At 36.0% G+C, this 8,695-nt stretch overlaps 1 non-coding gene across 1 annotated transcript; it reads left to right on the top strand.

Annotated features, from left to right (window-relative positions):
* Window positions 1–2,083: 2,083 nt before the first annotated feature.
* Window positions 2,084–2,156, top strand: Trnaa-agc (transfer RNA alanine (anticodon AGC)). The gene has a single exon. It is a non-coding gene; the product is annotated as a tRNA-Ala (tRNA).
* The last annotated feature ends 6,539 nt before the right edge of the window (window positions 2,157–8,695 follow it).

Here is an 8,695-nt window from a genome sequence, read left to right as displayed (position 1 = left end):
TCGATTATCCTTGTTCGGTTCCTAGAAGCTTTAATTTTGCTTGTTAGACAGAAGTTTGGTACGTAGAAAAAATTTTGGCATACAAATTAATTTAGTTTGAACAAAATTTTAGCAGAAACCATGGTGGTGGGTTCCCAAGATTCGGCCCTGCCGAAATTAGCACGCTTTAACTTGTTTATCTACCCCCTTTATTTCGCCACAACAATCATTTAAGCCAAATTTCGAAGTTCTAGCTCTAGTTGAGCTATTTCGTACCTTTTTTGGTGCTTTTTCTCCCTTAAGGTCCAAAAACTCTATTGCAATTTTAGTTTAGATATGGTACTAAACGTACCGTATTCCCACATCCGGTACTATTTTGTGAAATTTTTGTCACCACATCTTATTTTGTCATAATTCTCGCCTCATCCGGGTAAAAAGTCGCCATTTCGTAATTTTTAGTACCTAAGCGCATGAATATCAGAAAACCCCCTGTTATCGCGCATGTACGGCTCAAGACCCACATTCGTGCCAAATTTTATGACTCTAGCTTTAGCCGTTTGGGCTGGGCGTTGATCATTCAATCATGCGTCTCTTTTATATATAGAGAAAAAATTTCTTCAAAATCGGACAATGCCATCGAGGGTCAGACATTATGGGCTAAAATTTTGTCTTTCGAGGGCCCCCCTGGCTACGTCCTTGGATAGGGGCATACTTATTTTGTCATTCTGTTTGTAAAACCTCGAAATATGCGTTTAAGAATCCATTAAGTATATATATTCTTTATCGTCATGACGTTTTAAATCGATCTTGCCATGTCCGTCTGTCTGTCAAAACCTCGCTAACATCGACATCTTATTAGTGTGGGTCAGTTGGGATTGTAATTGGGCTAAATCGGTCCATGTTTTTATATAGCTGCCATATAAACCGATCTTGGGTCTTGACTTCTTGAGCCTCTACTGGGTGCAAGTATTATCCAATTTGAGTGAAATTTCGCACGTGATGTTTTGGTATGACTTCCAGCAACTGTGCCAAGTATGGTCTAAATCAGTCCATATCCTGATATAGGCGCCATATATACCGATCTCCCGATTAGACTTCTTGGGCTGCTAGAGGGCGCTATTTTTATCCAATTTGATTGAAATTTTGCATATGTCGTTTTGATATGACTTCCAACAGCTGTGACAAGTATGGTCTAAATCGGTTGATAATCTTATATAGCTGCCTTATAGACTGATCTACCAATTTAACAATCTGTGCCACTGGAGGGTGTTATTTTTACTCGATTTGCCTGAAATTTTGGAGGTGATATTTTTCTATGACTTCTAACGTGAATGAATAGTATGGTCCATTACGCCAATAACTTGATGTACCTCATATATATATTGAAAATGTCATTCAAAGAACTTGACAAATGCGATCCATGGTGGAGGGTATAAAGGATTCGGCCCGGCCGAACTTAGCATGCTTTTACTTGTTTATTATAATTTGATTTCTTTGCTACAATATTTGTATTAAACATTTTATTTCTAGAGGAGATTGCTTCATTATCATAAATTTTAACAAAAATATGATCAATAATTTTTTATTTAAAATTTTATTAAGAAAGATTCTTTTTTTTTAATTTTTCAATTTTATCTTGTTGCAACCCATGTAGTGTTTGATTCACTACTGGCCTTCTGCATGAATCGCATAAAATATCATCAAATATTCTAAGCACTAGCCAATTAGTTTACACCTCACCTTATTACAAACTCAACTTTTTCCCCTAAGAGTATGGCATCAATTGGATTAGCCCTTTACTCTCACACTACACACTCTAAATACAGCCTTCTAGCATATGTATGCGTGGAGAGTCACAACAAGCATACAAGACACCCACTGAATTGACCACCTCTATGAACATATGACATACTCGTACACACATATTTCCCACGAAATCGTTGAATGAGATTGAGGGCAAATAGATAGTTGTATCAAATTTTATTTTTAGTCTCTTTTTGTTTTTGCATTGGTTTGGATCACAGCTACGTTAATACACCACCCACTGAATGTGGGCGCCATTGTGTCCGTTTGCTTGTTGCGTTGAGTTACGTTTCGCTAACATGGGGATGTAGCTCAGATGGTAGAGCGCTCGCTTAGCATGTGAGAGGTACGGGGATCGATGCCCCGCATCTCCAATATGGATTTGTTATACATTTTGTTTTATTTTTTGTTTTAGTTTTTCCTGTATTAGATTTGATTTTTATATTTTGTGTTGATTGATACTGGTATACGAATATTTTGAAGCGCCATTCAAGTGTTGTGTAGATGTTGATAAATTGATGGTCATACCTTGTTTCATGGGAAACGGAAATTGAGTTTATTATTTATGAATTTATTTATTGTGTTAATTAGGATGTAATGTTTTATTTTATATTGAAATTAGATTTTGTAGCTCAATAAGGTTGTAATTTTAATAAAATTTTTTTTAATAATAATTTTAATAATTGTGTGTAGAAAAATTTTCTATAGGTATAAAATTTTGATAAAATTTTCTATAGGTATAACATTTTGACAAAATTTTCTTTAAGAATAAAATTTTGAAAAAAATTTTCTATAGAAAAAAAAATTTGACAAAATTTTCTATGGAAATAAAATTTTGACAAAATTTTCTATAGAAATAAAATTTTGACAAAATTTCCTATAGAAATAAAATTTTGACAAAATTTCCTATAGAAATAAAATTTTGACAAAATTTTCTATAGAAATAAAATTTTGACAAAATTTTCTATAGAAATAAAATTTTGACAAAATTTTCTATAGAAATAAAATTTTGACAAAATTTTCTATAGAAATAAAATTTTGACAAAATTTTCTATAGAAATAAAATTTTGACAAAATTTTCTATAGAAATAAAATTTTGACAAAATTTTCTATAGAAATAAAATTTTGACAAAATTTTCTATAGAAATAAAATTTTGACAAAATTTTCTATAGAAATAAAATCTTGACAAAATTTTCTATAGAAATAAAATAGAAATAGAAATAAAAATATCTTTAAACACTGACAAAATTGTTTTTTTTTTCGAACATTTCCAGCTTGACAAAATTTCTATGAAAAAAAAAAGTTGCCAACATTTTCTGTAGAAATAAAATTTTTGTAAGATTTGTTTGTCGAACTGAAACCAATAGGCTTTGATTTTGTTCCTATTTTGAATAGAGAGCAAAAAAACATTATAAAAAAGTTAAAGAATATGTCGTGTGTTGTAATGTATTGGGCAAGCAGGCAAATTGAAAAATAATTGCGCTCGCAAGAGGCTCAGAAAAATAAATTGGGTTATATATCAGTTTATAGAGTGATTTAGATCATACGTGGTGGAGTTGTTGGAAGTCACACCAAAACGACATATGCAAAATTTCAACCAAGTCGGATAACCATTGCGACCTCTAGAGACTCAAGAAGTCTAATCGGTAGATTGGTTTATATGGCAGTTATATCAGGATATAGACTGATTTCAACCATTCATGACATAGTTGTTGGAAATCATAACGAAACTATATATGCAGCAAAATCGGTTAAGTATTGCGCCTTCTAGAAGCTCAAGAAGTCAAGACCCAAGATCAGTTTATATGGCAGCTATATCAGTTTATAGACTGATTGAGATAGCGCAGTTAATGGAAGTCATATCTAAACGATATGTGCAAAATTTCAGCCAAATCGGATAAGGACAATCTGTGTGATGTGAACGGTAGGTCGGTCAGACCGATGGATATGATCCACTATAATGTTAAAAATGATTATCTAACCAATAAACGAAACGCATCCACAAGTAGTGTGGTATCCGTGCCCTGATTTGCCTGAAAATATCTGGCAATTTCTTTTCTTCAAAACCCATTTAATAATCTCCCCTTTTGTGTGTAACACTTGATTGGCTTCGGGTCAAACAAGTTTATTGACGGCAATCCTCTGGCCTTCACAGCTAAATCATCTGCTCTTTAATTTCACCTATCTTCGCTTTGGCCCGGCACCCAAACGATGCGGATGGTGCTATCCTCAGACAAGGCGATAATCTTCTTCTTACACTGCAAGACTGTTCGTGGCCTTACCCTCCTGGTTGTTATTGCCCTGATGACCAGTTTACTGTCCGTAAACCATCTTACGCATTCCGTGATCGCCCGGATTTCCGCCTGCAGGACCGTATTATGGTCAGGCAGCCGAAAACATATCTCAGTCGTTTGGTTCTCAGTTAAGACCCCCAGTCCCGCTCTGTCCACTAGCTTTGATCCGTCTGTGTAGCACGAACTTGCAGATGGCAATACCAGAGTTCCGACATTCCAAGACTGTGCCATTACCCAAGGCGAAAGTTTAATAATTGTCGCTTTCGGAGTTTACCATACGAATTCGACCGAGCTGCTCAACATACTGACTGCTATTTGCTCAGTAAAAAAAAAAAAAACAAGTAAAAGCGTGCTAAGTTTAGCCGGGCCGAATCTTGGGAACCCACCACCATGGATTCTGCTAAAATATAAGAGCTATATTAGGTTATAGACCAATTTGGACCGTACTTGGCACAGTTGTTGAAAGGCGAAACAGAGCACTATGTGAAAAATTTCAGCCAAATCGGACAAAAATTGAGGCTTTCAGGGGATCAAGAAGTCAAATCGGGAGATAGGTTTATATGGAGGCTATTTCAGGTTATAGACCGATTCGGACCGTACTTGCCGCAGTTGTTGGATGTCATAAAAGTCACACACTTTGCGCAAAATGTGAGCCAAATCGGACTAAAATTGCGGCTTTCAGGGGCTCAAGAAGTCAAATCGGCAGATCGGTTTATATGGGAGCTATATTCAACCCTGAACTGATATGGCCCATTTGATATCCCCAACGACTTACATCAATATTAGGTATCTGTGGATAATTTTAAGCGGCTAGATGAACTCAAGCTGTCGAGACGATCAAGAATATATATATACTGGGGTCCTAGACCAATATTTCGAGGTGTTACAAACGGAATGACTAGATTAGTATACCCATTGGTTAAATATTTTAAAATATTGTGTGTAAGAAGGTGTCTATACCAGTGACGAGCACACAAATGCAATTATTTGCAAGCGCATGGGCTTGCTTGGGATTATTTTCTTTTGTACGTACACAGTAATGTGCAATAGAGTGAGTATTTTTGCCCATCACTGGTCTATACGTTGAAATACTCACATCTTCTCTATAGTAGGGGAGACAAGAGAATAATAATTGGTCCAGTAAACGAATAATAGTTTGCAGCTGTCAAAGCACTTTTGGTTAAATAACAAGGCACTTTTGGTTTAACAGCTTTTGGTTTAATAACAAAAGAAAGGCAATTTTTCCATAGGCAAAGCTACTTAAGGGCTTACAATAAACAAAGTGGATTATGTTCAAAAGTGCTACATATATATTGTATGTTTACAAAAATTTCTGTAGAAAATATTATCAACATTTACTTTCTATTGACATTTTGATAATATTTTCTATGGAAATTTCTGTAGACATATAATTTCGTCCTTTTCTGTTTCTTATGTTTCTCCACTTAATGGCTCATACAGATTTTTATACCATTTTGGTCATTTTAACAGCATTCATTGATTTTTTCAAATTGAAATTTTGAAAACAACCCTTTTTGAATTCTAACTTCTATATATTAACAGATATTTATTTTTCCACTGTACCCATTTGCATACATCCCCGCCTTAACCGTAACTCGTCAGATATGCCAAACGTGTACGAATTGATATCCAGTCATGTTTTTTTCTTGTTGACAATCTATTTGCTTTATTTTTTGTTTCATGTTTTTCCAATGTTCAAACAATATTCAAACATTATTCAATTGTTGACTTTTTGTTAGAACTTGGAACGTGAGGGAAATTTCAAAAAATTCAGTTATGGCCAAACCATTTTAAACTGACGACAGATTTTGAAAAATAAACAAGTAAAAGCGTGCTAAGTTCGGCCGGGCCGAATCTTGGGAACCCACCACCATGGAATCTCCGAAGAATTTATATAAAATAAATTTAGTTGAAAGGCAAAAATTTATTATACTCAGTACCATAGAACGGGGGTATACTAACCTATTCCTTCCGATTGTAACACGTCGATATATTTATATGCGATCCCATTAAGTATATATATTCTGGATTTTCTCGACATTCTGATTCGATGTAGCAATGTCCGTCCGTCCGTCTGTCAAAATCCCGATAGAGGTCGAACGCGAAGAGCTAGCTGCTTGAAATTTTGCACAGATACTTTATATCGATGTAGGTGGATGGGCCATATCGGTTCAGATTTAGATATGGCTCCCATATAAACTGATCTCAAGATTTGACTTCTTGGGCCCCTGGAAGCCGCAATTTTTGTTCGATTTAGCTGAAATTTTGCACATAGTGTTCTGTTATGACTTTCAATGCTTGTGTTAAGTACGGTCCGAATAGTTCTATACCCATAAATAGCTCCCATATAAACCGATCTCCGGATTTACCTTCTTGAGCCCCTAGAAACCGCAATTCTATTCCGCTTTGGTTGAATTTTTGCACATAGTGTTCTCTTATGACTTCCAAACACTGTGCGAAGTTCGGTCCAAATCGGTCTATAACCTGATATAGCTCCCATTTAAACCGATCTCCCGATTTGACTTCTTTTGAGTCCTTACAAGCCGCAATTTTTGTCCAAAACTTTTGCCAGTTCTTCAAAAACTAGGATAATCGAGAGACCGGTTTATATGGGAGCTATGTCAGCTTATAGACTGATTTAGACCGTACTTGTCACAGTTGTTGGGAGTCATATCGGAACTCCACATGCAAAATTTAACCCAAATCGGACAAAATTGCGGCTTTTAAGGGCTCAAGAAGTCAAATCGGCAGATCGGTTTATATGGGAGTTATATCAGGTTAAAACCGATTTGGGCCGTACGTGGAACAGTTGTTAGATGTTATAGCAGAACACCACATGTAAAATTTCAGCCAAATCGGACAAAAGTTGTGGTTTACTGGGGCTCAAGGAGTCAAATGGGGAGATTGGTTTATATGGGAGCTATATCAGGTTAAAGGTCGATTTAAACCGTACTAGACACAACTATTGGAAGTCATAACAGAACACCATATGCAAGATTTTAGCCGAAAATGCGGCTTGTAAGAGCTCAAGAAATCAAGTCCGGAGATCGGTTTACATGGGAGCTATATCAGGTTCATGTCCAATTTGGACCGTCCCTAGCACAGAACATCGCATGCAAAATTTCCGCCAAATCCGACAAAAATTGCGGCTTGTAAAAGCTCAAGAAGTCAAATCGGGAGATCGGTTTAGTGGGAGCTATATCAGGTTATAGACCGATTTGGACCGTACTTAACACAGTTGTTGGAAGTCATAACAGTACAAACGGGATAAAAATTGCGGCTTCCAGAGGCTTAAGAAGTCAAATTGGGAGATCGGTTTCTATGGGAGCTATCTCTTAATCTGAGCAGATATGGCCTATTTGCAATCCCCAAAAACCTGCCACCGTAGCGCAGAGGTTAGCATGTCCGCCTATGACGCTGAACGAATCCTGGCGAGACCATCAGAAAAAAATTTGTCAGCGGTGCTTTTCCCCTCCAAATGCTGGCAACATTTGTGAGGTACTATGCCATGTAAAACTTCTCTCCAAAGAGGTGTCGCACTGCGGCACACCGTTCGGACTCGGCTATAAAAAGGAGGTCCCTTATCATTGAGCTTAAACTTGAATCGGACTGCACTCATTGATATGTGAGAAGTTAGCCCCTGTTTTTTAGTGGAATGTTCATGGGCAAAATTAGCAATAACCTGCGGCAATATTAGGTATCTGTGCAAAATTTCAAGCGGCTAGCTCTACGCGTTCGACCGCAATCGTGATTTCAATAGACGGAAGGACGGACATGGCTAGATCGACTCAGAGCGTCGCAACGATCTAGAATATATATACTTTATGGGGTCTTCGACGGATACTTCGAGGTATTGCAAACGGAATGACTAGATTAGTATACCCCATCCTATGGTTGTGGCTATAAAAGGATAGCTACACAGAAAAAAAAAAAACCCAAAATGATATCCAATTAAAAATTTAATTAAGAATTAAATTGCTTTCAATAAAATAATTTATTGATTCAATCATTTTTTAATTGATTGTGAACATTTTTCAATCACAATCGTGATTGAAAAGTTGGTAATTTTCAATAAAAAATTAATTGATTATACTAATTTTTTATTTGGACTTCAAAATTTTTTCAATACAATCGCGATTGAAAAATTTTTAATTAAAAAATTAATTGATGCCATAATTTTTTTTATATCGAATCGTAAGCAGTTTTCAAGTATGGTATTTAGGTAATTTTAAAAAAGGCTTTTTTGTGCCGTACAATATAAAGGGAAAGAGATTTTAAAGGCCCATATGTCCCACATTTGGACAAATCTATAACAATACCATGGCAGCCGGTTCTACGTGCCGGATTAAAACAATGGATTCCTTCATCGGTCAAGGATAAACTTCACAACACACTACTACGACAAAAACAATAAATGTGAAGAACCCACGCTGGAGAGTTTCTTTTTATACCGGTGCCCACGAACCTTTGCTCAAACAACGCACTTCTAACCCATGGTCCAGGAGGGTGTAATATTTAACAGCTATAGAAGTTTTTCAAAAAACAAAACGCATAAAATGCATGAAGCCTTTATTTGAATCGATAATACGGTCAATAT

Source organism: Stomoxys calcitrans, chromosome 1, assembly GCF_963082655.1.
Source record: "Stomoxys calcitrans chromosome 1, idStoCalc2.1, whole genome shotgun sequence".
In the NCBI taxonomy this organism is placed as follows: domain Eukaryota; kingdom Metazoa; phylum Arthropoda; class Insecta; order Diptera; family Muscidae; genus Stomoxys; species Stomoxys calcitrans.
This window is presented reverse-complemented; position numbering and strand designations above follow the sequence as displayed.